Source organism: Eleutherodactylus coqui, chromosome 1, assembly GCF_035609145.1.
Source record: "Eleutherodactylus coqui strain aEleCoq1 chromosome 1, aEleCoq1.hap1, whole genome shotgun sequence".
Classification (NCBI taxonomy): Eukaryota; Metazoa; Chordata; class Amphibia; order Anura; family Eleutherodactylidae; genus Eleutherodactylus; species Eleutherodactylus coqui.
Genome location: NC_089837.1, coordinates 64,832,843 through 64,853,764, shown reverse-complemented (window position 1 = coordinate 64,853,764; position 20,922 = coordinate 64,832,843).

Below are 20,922 nucleotides of genomic sequence, written 5' to 3'. Positions count from 1 at the left end.
CGTGATCTAAGTAGATCACGGCAGGGAAAGGGTTCACAGAGGGAGCGCGATGGTTCTCGCGATGTTGCCGCAGAGAGCCCGGCTGGTTGTCATGGCAACAGGACACCAGACACCGGCGTCCTGTATTGCCAGTGCCAATAATCGCTGTAATAAGCGATAAGGCATTGCAGGAGAGAAGTCCTGCAATGCCTTATCATAGCGGTCCACAGTACTACAGTGAAAGTCCCCCAGAGGCACAAAAATAGTGTTAAAAAAAGATCAAAACAATGTACAAAAAATAAAAATGTAAAAATAATGTAAAAAAACCCTTTTTTATGCTTTTTCTCATATTAGCATAAAAAAACTCACATATTTGGTATCATCGTGTCCGTAAAGACACATACAATAAATTCAACATGCTTTTCATCCTGCACGGCAAAAAAGCGTAAAAAAAAAAAAACACAAAAAAACTGAGGCAAAATGCTCATTTTTAGCATTTCCCCTCCCAAAAAAACGCAATAAAAGTGATTTAAAAAACGTATGTACCCCAAAATAGTACCAATAAAAACTGCAACTCGTCTCACAAAAAATACACCCTCAGAGAGCTCCGTCTATGGAAAAATAAAAAAGTTATAGGACTTTGAATGCAGTGATTTAGAAATTAGTTTTTCCAAAAAAAGGGTTTTTATAGCAGAAAAGTGGAAAAACCTAAAAAAAAATATAAGAATTGTGGTATCGTTGTAACCATACCGACCCGCAGAAAAAATTTATTGCGTCATTTATGCTGCATAATTAACACCTTAAAAAAACAAAACAAAAAAAATCTATGGCAGAATTGATGTGTTTTCTCTCCCTATGATCATAAAAAAAAATAAAAGTTTTACAATATAGGCTTTGTACCCAACAATGGCATCGATAAAAACTACAGTTCACCGCGCAAAAAACAAGTCCTCATACGGCCATATCGACGGAAAAATAAAAAAGTTATGGCTTTTGAAAAATGGAGATGAAAATCTGCCAAAAATCGTTTGGTCCTCAACGCCAAAATAGACCATGTCCTTAAGGGGTTAAACGGGAGTTGCTGTATTTTTATTGATGTTTCTGTATTGTATACTCATTTTTTTGCCATCTTTGTTTATGTTTAGGTCATGCTTTGGAGGTTTTTTATTTTTAGCAAATAATTTTTTTCGGTGAATCGGAGGTGCACATTAAATGAAATTCATATACGGTATGTGTGTTTTTGAGATAGATATGTATTTCTTTTCTTCACGGTCTTGAATTGTAGGGACCAATGGTGGACAGAATATCGGGAAGTTATTTTGTAAATAGATGTATTAATTTTAATTCACAAGTTGTATATTTACCTGGGACTATGTCCACATTGGTGGGTTTTCCAATTAGTGCTTGGGTGTATTTAGTCTTCCGTTGATATATCTTTGTGTTGTCAGATGTGTGAGCTAGCAAGTGTTCACAGAAAATGCATATAACAGCAAAATCAGGGAGGCATTTTGGCTGTCTATACTATAGCTGTGGTCTAAGCGTTTCTGTAGCCGTGTTCCTGGTAGTGCTCATGCGTGGGTTTTCTCTTTTGATGCTCACTCCAGTCTCTCGAGTTCTGTGTAAGCGTGTCCTGTGTCTTTCCATTGGCCCCTCTGCACATGTGTCGGCGGCCTCTGATGAGGTGATGACGCTGCCTCAGGGATCCTCCTCCCTGAGGCCTCGGTCACAGGGGCGTTTTTTGCAGCGATTTGCGGATCGCATGACGGATGCACATCCGCAAATCGCGTGACCGGGGCCAAAAAAAAATAAAAATAAATAAATAAAAAAATCGCCCGAAAAATCAGCTCCTAGCCGTGTTTCCTTTGAAACGGGCCCGAGCAGTGGAGCGCTGTCCAGCCCATTGAATTCAATGGAGCCAGCAATACAGCCGGCTCCATTGAAAGCAATGGGCTGCGGGCAATCTCAGGATGAATTTTCGGGAAGGGCTTAAAAATGTGTAAAAAGTAAAAAAAATATATACTCACCTTGTCCCTGCAGACGGAGTTCAGCCGCGGCCGGCCAGCAGTTCTCCTGAACTGCTGTGAGTAGTATTCAGCAGGCGGGGATTAAAATCCCCGCCTGCCGAATGGGCTGCCTCTGATTGGTCACAGCCCTCACCAATCAGAGGCAGCTCTCACTCACCCATCCATGAATTCATGAATGGGTGAGTGAGTGCTGCCTCTGATTGGCTCAGCGCAAGGACCAATCAGGGGCAGCTCTCAGCTATTGAATGACAGCTGAGAGCTGTCCCTGATTGGTCCCTGCGCTGAGCCAATCAGAGGCAGCACTCACTCACCCTTCCCGAAAATTCATCCTGCGATCGCCGGCAGCCCATTGCTTTCAATGGAGCCGGCTGTATTGCCGGCTCCATTGAATTCAATGGGCAAACATCATTCTTCTCTGCCACAGCTGTTACAGCTGTGGCAGAGGAGAATGATTTGTGTTGTATATGTTCTCAATGGGGTCGGCGCTGCTGCCGCCAGCCCCATTGAGCGCATATAGAGAAGACCAGGAATCGCAGATCGCAGATAGGCGCGATCTGCGATTTCTGTTCTATAATTAATCGGACAAGCGCATAAAAAGCGCTCATGTGTCCGATACCATTGCAAAGCAATGGTTCTATAAAATCGGCGCAAATCGCCCGTGTGACCGAGGCCTTAGTGTGTGGTTTGTGGTGTTTAACCATTACAGCTAAGCCCCCTGGTTAGGAGTGTTGACTAAGGGGCTACGTAAACCAGATTATGCACGTCTCTATCTGAGGCTCAACCCAGACATCATCAGTCCACCATCAGGGCTGATGGTATACATCTTTTTCATTTTACTCTATCTTACTTCTCTGACCTAATTTAGTGTTAGAGTTTGTGTCTCTGATTGAAAAAGGTGAGCGCTGCAGATAGAGCATTACAGATACTATATAATCTCTCATATATTAAGGACAGTTTGCTCCTCTAGCTTATGACTTTTAGAACTGAGTATAGTAAGAGTTAAGCCCAATGTTCATGGGCTGATCAGATTCTACATGCAAGAGCCCACAGCAGAATCCACCGCTGCCCACAGCCGAGGACACTGCGGGTCTTCTGTTTACCCATTCAGGTCTTCTATTTTCTTCACTGCAGATGAAGAAATCTGCATGCTTTACTTTATGTGCAGATGCCCATGCTTCCCTATAGGCGGCTTGATTTGCTGATCTTGAAGAGGGAGGAGTTAACGAGAGAGGAAGTGTGGTGTCAGAAAAGGAGCTGTGCGCAGGAGAGGATGCAGCCCGGCCTAGGCCATGGTTATGCCTCTGCTGCCAGAAAGCTTGTCTCCTCCGGGGATGAAAGCACAGGAGATGCTGCTTAAGAGTCAGTGAAAATGCAAGAGTTGTACGTGCCCCCGCTGAACTGCATATGGAGGGGAAGTGCAGAAGTCTGTTACAGCTAAAGTGTGAGTGATTTGAGAGACCCGGTAACCCAAACAAGTGCCCTTCAGATAACAGCGACTGACGATGTGTGTGCTTGAGAGGAGAACCGTCTATTGTCAGAGTGTGTTCAGAAAAGTAGAGTTCAGAAAACCATTCCAGAGCTTGCAACTTCATGTTAAGAAGTACTAGTGAATTTGTCTTTATTGGAAAATCAAAGTTGGAAGATAAGTAAAAGAAAACCGCGTGTCCCCGGTTTTGAAAAGTATTTTATTTGTCTTGGACTTATTTATTCATGGCGAGTAGCTTATGAGTCGTCTAGGGACACTGGCGTCACGATTATAACTTAGGACTGAATTGCAGTTATCAAGTCTGCTTAAATCTTATCTCCCCTGCTATTGGCTGAGCTGGGATACGCTTCAGCCTTTGAGGAAAGGAGATGGTAGAGCCACTGTGAACCGCCGCCATCTTGTACCCCACTGTCTCCTCGGCTGAAGGCCTGGTTCTCGGTCGCTGCACTGACAGTTCATCTAGTCAGATGGTTTGTGCTATTGTATTTGTTTAGCTTTATTTCTCATAGCATTGATCTTTTCTTATGTGGTTATTTTCAGTCTCTGTAACTACACCTTTAGCCTGTTTATTTGCAACAGGTGCATAGAGGTACTTTCTCTAAGGGTATTGATTTCTTGAGTTACATACCTTGAGAAAGCTATCTTACTCCTGATGACCTAGCCCCTTCTGGCTAGAGAAACGCGTCAAGTGAAATTTTTTGACTAATATCTTTGGAGTAACTCTTTATCTGATTATTATTTTAGGTAAATATTATTTTGAGCCTTTAATTAGAATGATTGCGGTATAGATCGTTTATCAGATCCCTGCTTTTTGAGGGTGGTATGAGCTTGGATTGCCCTTATCCACGTTACTATATATGTCAGGATTTCCCGTTCAATTAATTACTGATATCAGGAGCCATACAGGACATTTAATTGAAGTGGCAATACACTCTCATATTAGTGAGAGGAGACAGAGATTGGTCTTCCCTCCCTATTGTTTTATGTGTAGTTTGTCCTAGATTTTGTGGTCTCCTTGGGCTTGTTTTATTTATTAAGTAAAAGTTATATTTTAGGGATTGGATTTGGGGAGAAAGCAGGCAAGCTGGTGTTTTCTAGTTTTTCTGAAGTTGCGTCTATTGTCTGGCTTCTTGCAGTAGACAGATCAGTGGGGGAGAGCTCCTGCTGCCGGTTGTCTCACAGTGCTTTTAGATGGAATGCTTGTCATTCAAAAAAATTATTCAAACCAGCGAAAGTGAAAGATAATCGTTCGATAATACGAGCCGATGACCCAACGACAAATGAAAATTGTTCGCTTTTCGTTCACCATTCATTTTATGCATGCGTAAAAATGATCATTGGGTCGTTCACTTTAAGCAGCACTCGTTCAGTCGCTCTCATTCACTTTTGCTCAATGTCTGATTCTCGGAATCCACGCCGGTGATCCCAAATCGAGATCCGCAAATCAAGCTGCCCATAGGGAAACATGGGCGTCCACACATGAATTAACCCTTTCCAATCCACAGTTTGACCTCTGAAGATATTATGATTTAAGGCTGTACAGCTCTGATGTTGGAAGACGTCCGTCGGGGTTCTCTTACTGTATATTGCCAGCCTCTCTGCTGTCGGAGCCTATCCAATGTGTCACCTCATGCAGTACTGGCTTTAGCCAGCATGTAGCGCCGTTGTATAACAGCAGAAAAAGAGTAAGCCCCTTAGGAAAACAGGATATAAATTGGATCGGAAAGGGTTAAAGCATGCAGATTTGTTTTGCAGACCTTTTGGTCCGGAAAACAAATCGCAGCATGCTCCATTTCAGTGTGGTTCCCACATAAACGGCTTCCATTAAAGTTAAAGAAAGCTGTCCGATCCGCAGTCCACCCGCAATTGAATTGCAGAAAAGCAGTAGTTTAAAAAAAAAAAACTCCACTGCACATGTGCAGCGGCGCACACAACCGCAGTGAAGAAAATGAAGACCCGGATGGGTTAGCAGAAGACCTGCAGTATGAATTTTTCATTAGGGATAAATACATAGGACCAAACTCTGAAGAACCAGAAACCACAAGAGCCAGAAGAGAAGAAGTAGAGCCAGTAAGTTATACACTGAACGAGCGGTCAGAGAGGCTGAGAGCACGAGAGCAGCATCCTTCAGATCCATAGAGCAGAGCACCATTTGTTTTCCATCACAATCCTGTTGCTGCCATCTATTGGGGTACCCCTATCTAGCATTTTTGTTACCTATTATTGCAGATACATGCTTCCTATTATTGCTCATTTGACTTTCTGGTTGTTACATAATTCAGCCCTACTGTAAGTCCTAAGGGATACCTGAGTACTAGGAGACACCAATCAGAGGCGTAACTTGAAGCTTCTGGGCCCCAATGCAAAAGCTATAACAGGGCCCCCAACTATAATGCTTTATTCATAGTACTGGGCTTCCTATATGGAGAAGAGAGGCCTTATGGGCCCCCCAAGGCTCCTGGGCCCGGGTGCAACCGCATCCCCTGCACCTTCTATAGTTACGCCCCTGACACCAATAGTACCTAGAAAAAGTGAATGCTATAAGTGTGAAGTCCAGTTTTGTCATCTTGTGTCCAGCCAATGTTATAACAACGATGTCACTTTACGGCCAAATGAGTCCAACTTTTTACTAAGTACAGTATTTGTATCTAATAAATAGTTTAACCACCACCATCTTGTAAATCTATCCCATATCTATCTAATGTTTTCTTTTTTTTCTTTCTAGAATTTTACTATTTTAACTTTCGTTGAGTTTATTTGCAAACCCTTCATGGCCGTTCATAATCACGAAAGATTTGTATTAGCAAAATAGCAAAAACATTCACCTACTTACATTCACAAAAGCAGATGTGAAGAAGGTTGATTGGCCAAAAAATGGCAATGAATCACCTAGTGACTTAAAGGGTAATGGCAATGATCTAATTACTGTAAGGCAGCTAGATCCTGACCTTTGATGAAGTCAGCGGAGCTGTGGAGGGTTCACGCAGTGAAAACATTCAGTCTTAGTCATCTCTCTGAAATATATTCAATCACTCTAACAGTTATTCTTTCCCAGATCAAGTATTGGGGGAACCTGCATGGAGATGACCACAATATAGGAAAACAATGATACACACCCAGTATTCCCTAAACCTCTGAGGCAATGGGAAGGAATATAATAAGTCATTTGATACTAGGGACTATTCAAACAGTTCTTAGTCACTGCACCTGATGGGAAAAACTCAATTTCCAGATATTCTCTAATCCTGATAGTTATTACAAAGTAAACTAGTATAGCTGGATGTTATAGCTGGAAAAAAGGGCATGGTAGGAGTGGCACAGCGTTTGGAAAACTTATAGATTATGTACAGCTTTGTGTTCAACATATTTGTGTTGTTCTAATGTATCTAAAATGGACAAGAAGCAACTTTGTAAATCATCTAAACTAAAAATGTCCCTTCATTTTGTGTATACAGCTTCTACGCTGGTCCTTATGTTTCCATGGTGACAGACTACAAACAAACCTTGTGTAGTCTGATTTTTCCATTTGTGTCTTAGGGTGGTTTCACACCTGTGTTAGGGCTCAGTTCAGTGTTTCCGTTTCTCTGCTTAGTTTTTAGAGGATGTAAAACTGAAATGAACTGATCAGTTTTTTTCTCCCATTGATTTTAATGGGTTTTTCAAAAAATCTGAAGGCTTTCAGTCTGCTTCTGTTCCATTTTGCTTCAGCTTGTTTGACTGGGACAAGGACGTAGCAGACTGTGAAACCACCCTTACTTCTTTCTTACCTACTGAATGTGTATTTGGGGACATGACTGCATTGGGCTTATTTGTTGTGTCTCTCTCTGGAAACATATAGGCCCATCTAGGAGCTGTAGACACAAAACGATAGCACATGTTTAACTAAGAGGATTTGCAAAGTTGATTTTTTATATATATTTTAGATGCATAGGTGAAAAGGTGAACATGGCCTAAAGACTATAGTTGTGGTGGCCTAACCTGATCTTAGACCTGGAGCATAGCTAGGCCCTAGTTGGATGGGCGCATACCCTAGGTGCCCCATGTCAGTGAAGCTCAGGAAAGCTGCTATGCCTTGTGCAGGTGAAGTAAAGCCTAGCTACAACACTTTAAGCTATCTTTGTAACTCGATCAAGAAAGTAGAATTGACCAGACACCAAGACTACGTGGTTATGAACTGAAGTAAGCTTTTGAAAGACAAGAGAAGAATCATATATAGAGAAGTCCATCAGCTGAGCTAATTTATATTTAAGCATATGATACATCCTTTCCAATATGGCAAGAGTCCAAATTATTATTTCACACTTTGTACATGTTATTTACTAGTACTGTAGAGTTAATTATCATTTCCAATTCAGTGTAGTGTCATTTACCATGGAGTGTAATGCCATTATTATAGAGTACACTATCATTTATCATAGTGTAGAATGTCCTTATCATGGATCACAGGGTCACTGTTACTGTAGAGTATTGTATCATTTATCATACACTACACTGTCATTTAAGTCACTATTGCTTATCAGTAATTCACCTTCACTCTGTGAATCTCGCTCCAAGGCTTTGTTTGTTAAAGCAGTTACACTGTTCCCTTCTCAGGGCTTATCCACCCTCAAAAGGCGATATCCTCTGCAGATCTGCATAGGCCTGGGCATGATGCAAGGAGGGAAGGGTACAGTTTATTGCTGTTTAATGACATAGTACTATATTTTTAAGAGGGGGCAGGAACAGAGGAACAAAGCTGAGCAGGAAGAAGAGAGATCAAGTTGTGCTTGGTGCAGGACAGAGGTTGATGCAGGAGTCTCTCCTGGTATACTGCAGTGTCGCAGATACAGTCATGAGGATGGTTCCCTCTGGGAGAAAGCGATACAGCCATTGAGGTGCTTGTAGAGTGTGCTGAGAGCAGCTAAGCTGTAGACAGAGGAAGAAGGGAGTCCCTCCTGGTTTATGCTTCAGGGCTGTAACAACTATCCTATTGGGAGTTTTCCTCTAGTGAACAGCGAAAGGAGTGCTGAGTAGTGAAGTCAGTGCCAAGTGCTTCCTCTGTTTCCTCCCCTCCACTGAACCAGCAGGCCTGAAGGATAGTCATCCCTGGTCATACAGGTGTAGAGTTGTTACAGGTATCCCACACTAGCGGACCTAAAGGCTGTTTAGTGAGACAATTATCATGTATTGCTGATCCTGGTAAACTGGGATAGGACTCTGATTAACAACCATTCATACGGACTCTTGCACTGTATTTGCAGACTAGCATACCCCAGATTACGGGGTCACAAGTTAGTGTTTTGCTGTTTGACAGTTAATAAAATATTGTTCAGCGATAGTTACTCCTACATTCTATGTCCATCAGGCTGACATTGACCAGGAAAACTGGGAAAGCCATGAACCTGCTGCCTGTGGTCCCCTACAATGACACTATGTCCAGCCTCTGGTCAGCCTTACTTTCAGGGTAATCAGGTACCAGCCTATCACATGCACAGACCACTGATACTCTGGTGCAGCCCCACATGCAGATTACTGCTCACAAATGCCACCAATCTCCTCCCTTTATCTTCTCTATCCGTTCCAACTAATGTGGAGACGCAGCATATCATCACCATGGCCCATCCCTAACTAGCGCAAGGCTCTTCCTGGGCTCAACACTGCTTTATACTTCCCACTGTAACTTTGTCCTAGAAGATTTTCACTTCCAAGCAGTCACAGAAACTCACAAAGGGGAGCTGTAAACAACAAAGCCAACAACTTGTCTATCTAAAGAGGACCTGTCATGTGCCAGCAGCGGGCCAGCAGCATAGCTTTGGTTCCAAAGATGTTTATCTGGTTTATACTCACCCCTGTTCCCCTGTACAGGCTTTTTGTTAAATTCGACTTCCCAAGCTGTGAACTTGTCAAGTGGGTGTTCTCTACTGCTCATGTCAATCAAGTTTCATGTCAGCCATGGACAGTGAGCTGTAAAGACTGTTTACTTGAGACATTCACAGTATTGACAGTCAAGTCTAAGAAGATCCCATATGAGGGATTGGGAGAGTATAAACAAAAAAATATATAGTTGGATTCGTTGGGACTGCGGGTGCAAAGCTATGTAGTTGACCCCACTGATATAAAGAACGTAAAACTTATAAAGGGCAGTAAACTTATAAAAAGGATCCAGTTCATGCATATTTACAGAGAATAGCATTTTGTTCACCTCTTTTGCAGGATTTTCAAAGAAAAAAAAATATGACTAAATATAAGACATTAACAGAAAACACTACTTAAAGGGATAGCGTGGTTTGAAGATAAAAACTGGACATCAGTCAAACATAAAAAAAGTAAAGCATACTCACCTGTCTTCTCTCCCCTGGGGCCCAGGTAACCGGATCTCGCTACCCCGTCCTTATCCTCCACTGCTGGAAGTCAGGTGACCAATCAAAGGCCATAGCGTCACTGTCCTGAACTCCTGGCTTCATGGCACCCAATATGTGAGCGCTAATGCCAGGGGTTTGGCAGGTGATGCTGCAGCCTCTGATTGGCCACAGTGTTTATCTGACTTCTGGAGGTAGGAGGGTAGGGACGGGCAGCAGAAACCGATTCACTGGTCAAGGGTAAAAATCTTTCCAACTTGAAAATAGGTATTTCTTAATCATTTCATCATGAAAGAAATGAAAATGACATGGAAAACTTTGAGTTAGCTCTTGGCTCTGAGATGGAGCCCATATAAGTTAAATATATGTACCTTCATTCAGATCCACGAGGTTAGAAGAGTGAAATCATTAAATAAACAAAAGGATAGCTAGTAAAATAGTTGAATAACTTAAATGTAAATCAGATACCGTAATGCTTCAATCTTAGAATTGATATGTACGGTATATATTATAATAAAAAAAGTGCAATTAAATGTTCTCCAACTTGTTCTTTTTTTCGTAATTTCAGGTTAGAATCTAAGATGCTGCGGAATTGTAAAAACTCTTCTGAAAATGTTTGTTCTGTGCGGTGAGGTGACATTTTCTGCCCAGGAACGTTGAATTACTCCAATCATTAAGACCGTTGGACAGAGACAAGAGACGCCCCAGAAAAGGAGCACAAGCGACTACAGAGAGAATCTGTTCATGTGATTAAGCCCAAAATTAGGGTAGTTTAGTTATTTTGAGAAAAGCGTATTTTTAGTATTTTAATTTGAGATTACTATATCTTCAAAACTAGAGATAATAAACAAAATCTAATGTTATATTCGTGTTTCTCGACCCACAATTAAAGGGGTTGTCCCGCGAAAGCAAGTGGGGTTATACACTTCTGTATGGCCATATTAATGCACTTTGTAATGTACATTGTGCATTAATTATGAGCCATACAGAAGTTATTCACTTACCTTTCCTGCGCTGGCGTCCCCGTCGCCATGGATCCGTCTAATTTCAGCGTCTAATCGCCCGATTAGACGCGCTTGCGCAGTCCGGTCTTCTCCCTTCTGAATGGGGCCGCTCGTGCCGGAGAGCTGCTCCTCGTAGCTCCGCCCCGTCACGTGTGCCGATTCCAGCCAATCAAGAGGCTGGAATCGGCAATGGAACGCACATAGCCCACAGTGCACCATGGGAGAAGACCTGCGGTCCACCGTGGGTGAAGATCCCGGCGGCCATCTTAGCAAGGTAAGTAAGAAGTCACCGGAGCGCGGGGATTCGGGTAAGTACTATCCGTTTTTTTTTTTAACACCTGCATCGGGTTTGTCTCGCGCCGAACGGGGGGCCTATTGAAAAAAAAAAAAAACGTTTCGGCGCGGGACAACCCCTTTAAGGTAGTTTAATAGAGTTGAGTGAACATACTCTGGCGAGCTTGATGCTCGTTCGAGTATTAGCGTACTCGATGGTGCTTGTTACTCCAACGAGCATCAAGCCGTGTTCGACCCCGCCCCGTTTTTGGCTCCTCCTCGCTGTGACGTGCCTGTTTTGCCCCCTCCCGCCGCGATGCAGCGCACGTCAATGGAGAGAGAGAGAGATCCAAGAAGAAAAAAAAAGCTCGGCACATGGCGTCCCACATACAAAAATGCTCGAGTCTCCCATTGTAGTCAATGGGGTTCGTTACTCGAGTAGAGCTCTCGAATTTTACGAAAAGCTCGACTCGAATAACGCGCACCCGAGCATTTGGTGCTCGCTCATCTCTATAGTTTAACTATTTTGAAAAAGGGAAGAATTTCAAGGTCCATTTTTGTTGTTTAGTGTTATCTGTGCCCCAGGAAAAAGAAGACAGGTGAGTGCGCTGTACTTTTTTATTTTAACTCCTGTTCAGCCCTTACATTTTTTTCCTAATTCTTGAAAATGTAGCGGACACTTCTAGTCTCTCTAACTTTAGACAAATAAATTGCGTATTGACCGAAAAAGCTCACTTAAAAATTCTGCATCTAAATGTCATGTTTGTAGACGAACACTTATGTATGCAGAGGCCGCAGTGACCCAGGGATTACCTTGGACCTCTGTTGACGTGATCTCTCAGTTGCAGCTGACTTCATCCTTCATCCATTCCATTGGCACCATTAATTAATTTCTCTTTTCTAAGGACTAAGCTCCATTTGTAGCGTGCTTGGCTCTTACTGAAAGTCTTTATTTTTTGTTTTTATTTTTATTCAGTCGCATAATTTATTGTTTTTAATCAAATCGAATGATCTCATCTATGAGGAATATTTATGCCAAAAATTGGCATGGGAAAAGGCAGAAAATTAATAAAAAAAAGAACATAGTAAGGGCCGAGCCACGTGCACAGAGTCTTTCCCTACCATCTCGTACTACAGAACCATAGGCACTCAGGGTACTGCCATATGGTACCTGCATACAGCATCAAGGTCTCTCCTAGAAGCAACTGAACATGGCACCAGGGGCGTAACTATAGAGGATGCAGGGGATGTGGTTGCACCCGGGCCGAGGAGCCTTAGGGGGCCCATAAGGCCTCTCTTCTCCATATAGGGAACCCAGTACTATGAGTAAAGCATTATAGTTGGGGGCCCTGTTACAGGTTTTGCATTGGGGCCCGGGAGCTTCAAGTTACGCCTCTACATGGCACAATTATTTTTCTATGAGATGTTTTATAAACAACCTCCAAATACCTCTGTAGGTATATAAAAGTACAATATGTCACTATAGATTTTTATAGGTGCCGCATTGAAGAGGTTGTCCAAGAAGGCAAACTCCTTACCCGGACCTGCGGAGTTGGAACCTCCACTCCCGGCTAGGTTCCAACACAGGGTCTTGTGGTATGGACTCTGTTTGTGCCCGTGACATCATCTTTGGGTGTTGGTTGTTCAGCTCATCTTAATAACTAAGTCAGACCCCTTCTCTATCATGACCAATGCAAGTAAAGTGACCGTTTCAAATAGGACCCTTTAGACAGACTCAACTCTCTTTTGGCTTAAACAAGTAAACTTATTTTCAACAATTAAATACAGTTGATACTACCATTGGTCTAATGAAAAACAGGCAAAGTCAGGATGTTCATGTAGAATAAAGACAGACATGAGCTACTAAACAATAAGCAATGTCTTACAAAACATCACCAAATGCAATGATCGATAAGACATGTAATTGCTCCGTCAGGGGAGTAAACTCACTGGGGCAACTAGAAGATTTTAACAAGGGAAATAGAACAGTGAGGCTCCTTTTGTGAAGGCCTCATGACTTTATGTATCTTCAGTTTATTCTGTGTGTCATTTTGACTATCACAAACAAATTGTATGCACTTGTATATTTACTGACCCAATTGACATGGACTCACTGCACCTACTCAATGGTGAAATTAATATTGGACCTTTGGGTTGGCCAGGATTGAAAAACTTGGCTACTTTATTTCAAGAAACAGCGCCACACCTGTTCATGGCTTGGTCTACATTGGCCTATCAGACTCTGCCACTGCAAGGCCTAATAGTCTAAAGACACAGACGCCATGGTTAAAGGGGTTTTGTCATTAAAAAAAATATATCTACACTTACCTATTCCTCCCTTGTCAGTCTCCTTATCACATCTTCTCCTGGTTGAGCTTCTCCAGTGCCCCAGGTCAGCTCACTGCAGGCTGGGCCCAGCTTGTTATGAAGGCTGCTCATCACAAACTCCTTCCTGCTGGGTCAGTGAAGGTCACATCCCTGTGCTGTAGCTTCACTGCCTAGGAAGGAATTGTAATCTATTTCAGAGACAGCTCGCATGAGCAATCTCTGAAGAAGATAGGCAGTCCCCCTGCTGGCCTGTGAGCTGTGACGTAATGTACATTGGCAGACTGCCAACCAAATGTAGGTAACCTCAAAGGAAGGAGAAGAATCAGGCAGCTGGAGGTGAAGTGACCCCCTGGACTGCAGGAGACAGGAGAAGATAAGGGAGGTGAAGATCTTGTAAGTAGACTGATGGGGGAGGAATAGGTAAGTAGAACCTCTTTAAGCCTTTAGGTGCCAAAGCAACACTTCGGCACCCAGCAATCACTTCGGGCCGATAGATGATGGGGGAGCCCACTCTTTAAGCCTCTTATGTGCCCCAGTTGCATTGATTGTGACATCTAAGGGCCCTTTTGCATGGAAATATTTTCATTCAGTTTCTCATTGAATCATGCAAAACTATAGATAGTCGCTCAGTGTAAACGCTGCCCACGGCTGAACGACAAACGCTAATTAATTTGCTAATTGCTCATCGTTCAGTTTGTGCAGGCATAAAAATCAAATGATGGTCGGCCTGTGTAAACAGGGGGTAATTCGTCTATGAATGACTGCCTGTTGACTGTGAATGAAGGTGGGCGATCAGAAACAATCTCCCACCCGCTCCACCTCCATTCACTGAACAAGTATCAGTCTTGTGTGAAAGCACGGCAGCGATAATCATTGGAACAACTGATGGATGCTTAAACTCCCAACAATGATCCCATCTTAAAGAACCCTACTGGGTTAAACAGCTAGGAGCTAACTGTGGTCTTGGCAGTTAGAGCTGGAGCCCGGCTGTCATGAGACAGCTGAGCCCTTGCTCCTCCCAGCATGGGACCCCCACGCTAGCCATATTCCAATCTGCCATATAATGGCTAATACATCAGAAAAAGGCCCCATCTTTACATCACATTTTTATGTTCTACATGTTGTTTTTTTAATTCTTGGTGATTCTCTTTCCCATGCCACGATCTATAAAAAAACAAATCCTAATATCTTGCAACTTTTCCTCTGGCCTCTAAACCTAATAATAGTCTGGCATTTTCTGTACTCTACAGCAGCATCATGGCCATAGACAGGAGGGGACCCATTGACTTTTGAGTGAGATTACTATGGGCATGCTTTCGGAACTGTGCAGAGGTCACGGTGCAGGGAGGAGGAGGAGGTGTACTGTGTATTTTATGTGCATGAAAAATACACATGTAATATATGGAACACAGGCGCCTGTGTGAGTGAGCCCTTACTCTCAGTTGTGTGGCTCTGTTTGATGGAGAAGGAAGTCCCATGCCATGCCGTCCATTGCCTCAGAAAAGACTGAATCTACTTGAACGGACCTTCAGTAGTCAAGACACTCTTCTTAATGACTGGGACAGACAAATCTTCTTTGGCAGGAGACAGGCGGCACAGTACACGCTTTTCACCCACAACCCCATGCAACATGCCCTGTTTGTCAGAAGTAAGAGGTCCTGGACTGCTTGAAGTTTCTCCTCCCCTTCACCAGAACAGTGACAACGTGCACCACTTTCATCCCCCCGACAATGTCTATAGTTTTCAGCTGCATCGTTGGGTCTCTAACATGACCCATACGATCCAGTCCTAACATCTCAGGTAGCAAGTGTGGTGAAGGGGGCCACAACCCCTATAGCTACACCGCTGTATGTAGAGGGGTAGTCCCTCTGTATTACTGGTTGGATTTTGAATCCACTAACATTAGTGGGTTAGTGCTGCCACCTAGTGGCTAAACATTGTTAACACGTTAGCAACTTTTTGTTTTAAGAAATGTCTTAGGCCCAATGACAGGCAAAATAAAATTAATAAAACTGCACGAGTCTCCCGCACACGTGATCTGCGCCCCATAGGGAATCATTGAACACCCGCAGGTAATTAAATACCTGCGGATGTCATTTTTCCCTGGCGCGCAGATCACACATGCGGGAAACCACCTGCAGCATGCTCTATTTCGTGTGGTTTTCCTGCAAGGACGGCTCCCGCGGCACTCTCACAGTTGTTATTGTGCTGTGCCGCGGGAAAGCAGGAGTCCCCGAAATAAGTGTGCATGGCGCATGCGCGTGGCACGCTGCTGGCGTGTCGAGCACATCCGCTGAGCCGAAGAAAGAAGATCCGGCCACGATGGAGGGCAGACTAGCAGCGTCCGGACAGGTAAGTATAATCTATTTTCTTGGCCTCATGTCTGCGGGCCAGAAGGGACCTGTTGTGGAATTCTGGACAGGAAATCCATGCGGGCCCTAATTTCCCCGTAGACATGAGGCCTTAGTGTATTGCTGGGGCGGAGTCACATGAGGGTCGTGCATGGTTATGCTTTATACACTCCTCCTACTGGCGTAGTGCAGTTCAGGAAGTCTTCGTGATGAGACATATCGGAGAAGCGCTACGGAGAGGGAAGTTCCTTTGGAAAGGCCCTAAAGGTAGAAAAGGAGAGCATCGCTGCAGGAAATACATGTGCCTTGTCTCCTGAGATAGTGGGCCACCAACTCGGTTGTTTCAGCTGGTCTACACAATCATCACCCAATTTCACCCCAGCATTGCCAGAGCCGGATGCCAAGTCTGTGTGTTGCGTTCCTTGAATAAAGTTCAACTCTTCGAACATCATTCATGGCGGATCATCCGACACCTTTACAGCCTGTTCTACAACTGCATGGGGCAAATGCAGTTAGGACGTATATAGCCCTATGCGTGTCAGGAAGGGGTTAATCATTTCTGGCAGCCCCTGCCTGTTCATATATTTCCAGGTGGTATAACAGTGGAACGTCACGCTGCAGAGTTCAGAATTCCAATGCATCAAGGGCTTCTTGAGATGAGCGTATGCGCAAATTCTCTCGCCTCGGTGCAACATGAACAAGGTTGATTTGCACGCGTTTCAGAGCATAGTACTCTACATTTTTGCGCTCACAGCGCCTGTTTACATACATGCACAACCTTTCCCCCCCAGCCCACCTTGATGTAAAAGGCTATTTAGCCTAAAGAGGTCCAGATGTGTTTTCATTTTCATGGAGCTGTGCAAGTTCTTGCGTTTTGCACGCATTTGTCCACCTCCCATAGATTTCTATGGGACCTTTGGAGCGCAAATATGTAGAAAAATAGAGTAGTTCCTATTACTTAGAACACGCAAAAAAAGGGAATGAGAGTGAAATGGATTCTATTCTTTGTGTTTTGCATGTCAAAATGGTGCCCAAATGTGTCAGTCTGAAGAAGCCCAAAATGTGGAATAGAAGTATGCACTAGCCTGTTTCCCTGAAAATAAGACCTACCCTAATTTTTCGGGATTTTCTGGGAGGCTTGAAATATAAGCCCTACCCTAAAAAAAATAAGCCATAGCTGCATTCCAAAGCAATACATTACTGTGCCTAGCAGGCTCAATCCACATCCCTCCCGCTGCTATCCGAAGCTCTGGCAGGCTTCCTGCAGTCCTCGGCCGCCCACAGAAGATTGCTTCCAGGTTACAGGATTCATAAATCCCACCTCCAGGAAGCGATGGTTCTGATTGTTTCTTGAGCGCTGCTCAGCCAATCAATGCAGCGCTCGATGAACCAATGAGATGGCTGTAGTTGGTACATCCGGTGCTGCATTGCTTGACTGAGCAACGCTCACGAACCAATCACAGCCATCGCATTGTGGAAGCGGGAATTATGAATTGGCCAATCAATGCCACGGCTCAGCCCAATCATAAATCCCGCCTCCACAACGTGATGCCTGTGATTGGTTCTTGAGCGCTGCTCATCCAATCAATTCAGCGCTGGATGAACTAATCACATCCATCGCATTGGTTCATTGAGTGCTGCACTGATTGGCTCAGCAGCGCTCGAAAACTAATCAGAGCCATTGCTTTCTGGAGGCGGAATTTATGAATCCCGTAGCCAGAAAGCGGTCTTCTTGGTTGGCTTCTGTGAGAGCATTGCAAGAAGCCTGCTGAAGCTCCGGGACCAGTGGGAGGGACCTGGACCGAGCCTGCTAGATAAATATAATAAGTCATTCCCCGAAAATAAGACCTAGTGCCTCTTGTTGGGGCAAAAATTAAAATAAGACAGGGTCTTATTTTCAGGGAAACACAGTAAGACACGTCAGGATAGCTGCAAACCCGCAACTGGTTACGAATGTGTCTCAGAAAACGGCTATTACGGTTGGCCAATTCAAGGCTATTCCTCCCCCCGTAATGGTAAATGTTATGTATAATTACAACTAGCATTCCTAGTAATGACCAGAAATAATCAGGACGATGCCCTCCGTGCCAGCTCACATATTAGCATACATCACAGAGAACACAGCATGAGGGGAAAATGTATTTTGGCTGGCTTTTCCCTGTAACATGAATGCATGCCAAGCCAGGAATTTCATTTGTACCATGCTATATGAAATACATGTTTAGCAATACATCTAGACATCACTCATTTGTATCAGCTGCATGTTGGGTCCATCTGAAAGATTTTTGGTTTCCATCAAAGATCATATTTTAATTTAATCACGAAGTAAAAAAAAACAAAAAACTGAACTTTGTGGGGCTTTTTTTTTTTTTTTCTAAACCATGTTGAAAGTTGTTGTTAGTGGAGGGATTTTTTTTTTTCTCTTTCCAAAACATTTGAATCTTGTTAAGAGAACGCCGTTCTTTGCCAGGTGAATCCAAGCCATGTGAAGGGCGCCAGTTTTTTAACCGCGAGATTTCGGGACTTGTCACTAAACTTAGAAAAATATTCCTCAGGTTAAAAATGCTACAATGTAAACATGAAATGGCCTTTCCCTCATTATGATCTTCAGCACACTTCAGAGTGACTGCCAGTCTCTTAAAGAAGCCTTTAGGTTAGTTCAAACAGGAAACGAAGCGGTTCAGAACGTCTGGAAGAGATTCAACGGCTTTCATGAGTTTAATGCCGGATTTTACTCGCACTACTGTGACAGAGAGAATATTAATTTTTGACTTTTTGGATGTTTCTGGAGCATTGAAGTCATATTAGGTCATTTCTGAAAACATTCCGTAGGAAGGGTTAATATGAAATAATGATGAGGCTGTAAATATACAGCGGTTCGCGGCTTCCCGTAATTGACGCGTTACTGTAGGCTTATATAAACTACCCTTATTCACTGAATTATAGTTGTCGGTACCGGCTGATCGTGTTTTACTGTTATGGCTGTCTAAAGAGAAAAGTCATTTTTCAATAGGCTAGTAGGTTAGATTCACACGGACGTGTTGGGCAAACATCTGCGCATTCAAAATTTGCACGCAGTGAGTAGAACTTGAACTCGAGCATTGTCCTTAGCGAGTATCTCCCCGCTCGGCAGAGAAGGTTCGGCTTCCGGCGCAGGTGACAGGTGAGTTTCGGCCATGAGCAGTGGGACGCGGGGGGGAGAGAGGGAGTGAGAGATCTCCCCTCCGTTCCTCCCCGCCCGCCGCCGGCAGCCGAATCTTTGCTCCCGAGCGGGCAGGTACTCGCTAAGGGCAATGCTTGATCGAGTAATTGCCCTTAGCGAGTATGCTCGTTCATCTCTAGTTTGTTCACATATGAGTATTGTTCCTGCACATTTCGGTCACGCGAAAAAATGTAGCCTGTTCTATTTTCCTGCGTATTTGCGGACCAAAGGTCCACACAGAAGTCAATGGGGGTTGTGCAAATGCGCGCACAATGAGGGCTCTTTCACACGAGCGCATAAACGGCACATTTTTATGGGAGACCGATATACGCGACCGTCTGTAGCATTGGTTTCCAATGCAGTCATACACACGGGCCATTATACAGCGCGTAAAAAACGTGAAAAATGGAGCATACACGACCAAAATACGCGCCGACGCGTATACGTTGGGCAAAAAGATAGTTCTAGAACTATGTTTGGGCCAATATACACAGTGGGTCCTATAGGAGCAGGAGGCATTTTTGCAGCGGCCAACGCAGGGAAAAGCTTACAGGTGCCTCTATGTAGGCATTAGAAGTCATTCTGAGGATTTAAGCCGAGCGAGGGTTTTCTGGGGTGCGACATTACGCGACAAAGCGAAGGCATTGATTGCAATGGATTCATTCAGACTAACATGTTTCTGGAGCGTAAAATCTTCGTACGAGAACAGATAGGACTTGCCTTATCTTTGTCCGTGTTACGCAGGAAGCTGTCATAGAAGTCTACGGCAGCTTAAAAAAGGAAAGGGAGGGAGTTACTCTGCGTACAACAGAGGGAAAAAAGACAGCCGGCCCTAATTTGGCGTTTTATTGCCATTCTATTCCACGGGAAGGGTGTAACATGCGATCGTACGAGCTGGCATTTAAGTCGCCAACATTGCAGTACTATCTGCTGACACGGACGTATCAGCCTGTTTCCTGCCATTTCCTAACCTAGTTCATGCACAAATACGATCCGTACTGGCGAATGTATTTGCGCGTACGGCCGTCTGAAACTGCCCTTAGGATGCTTTCACGCAGGCGAGTTTCTCGCCCGAATTCAGTCCGATTGCGATATGGATGGAACTTGCGTGTGAAAAAAACAAATGAATCTTCTATGGCTCCTTCACACGGGAGTATTTGAATGTGTTTTTGCGCACGAAAAAAAATTGTGCGCGGTATGCAGAGAGTTGAACCCATTGATTTCACTCACATTTCCTTTTTTTGCATTCGCAGTTCTCATGAGGGCAAAAAAATAGAACCTGCTCTACTTTGTGCAAATCTATGGGGGTGCGCAAATAGTCACACAACATGCAATGGGATGCGCAGAATAAAGTGCAAAGCCGCAAGGAAAAGAACACATCTGGATCTCTTTAGGCTAAATAGCCTTTTAAATTATGGCGGGGGCGGGACGCACATGCAAAAACACTGCCCTACATGCGCACAAGGTACATTACAATGTGCCGATAGGCACACAAATATATCTTATTTATAGCGCATGTAGTTTGCGCTGAATCACGCGCTATTGCGTTACGCCCGTGTGAAGGAGCCCCTAATTACATGAGCGATTTTTCTCCCAGACCCATAGTCTGTGATAGAGGAATAACTGCATGTATTATTTTTGCGCAATTTTTTTTAAAGAATAGCCCATTATTTCTTATGGCAGGCAAAAAAAATTGCATCGCGCCCGCATGTACATGCCAGTTTCATGTGCAAGTGATGCAATTTTTCTATCATTACTATTGAAAAAACATGTGATTATCACCGCCACATAACGGGACTAAATCACGCCCATCTGAAGAAGCCTTTATGATGCTACTTTGGTCAGCCTCAGGGTCCTTTGAGATGAGCTGATTAGCGTTTGAACAAGCGAGTGATAATCATGGCTGCATAATGGGACAAGGCGAAACTATTGATTTC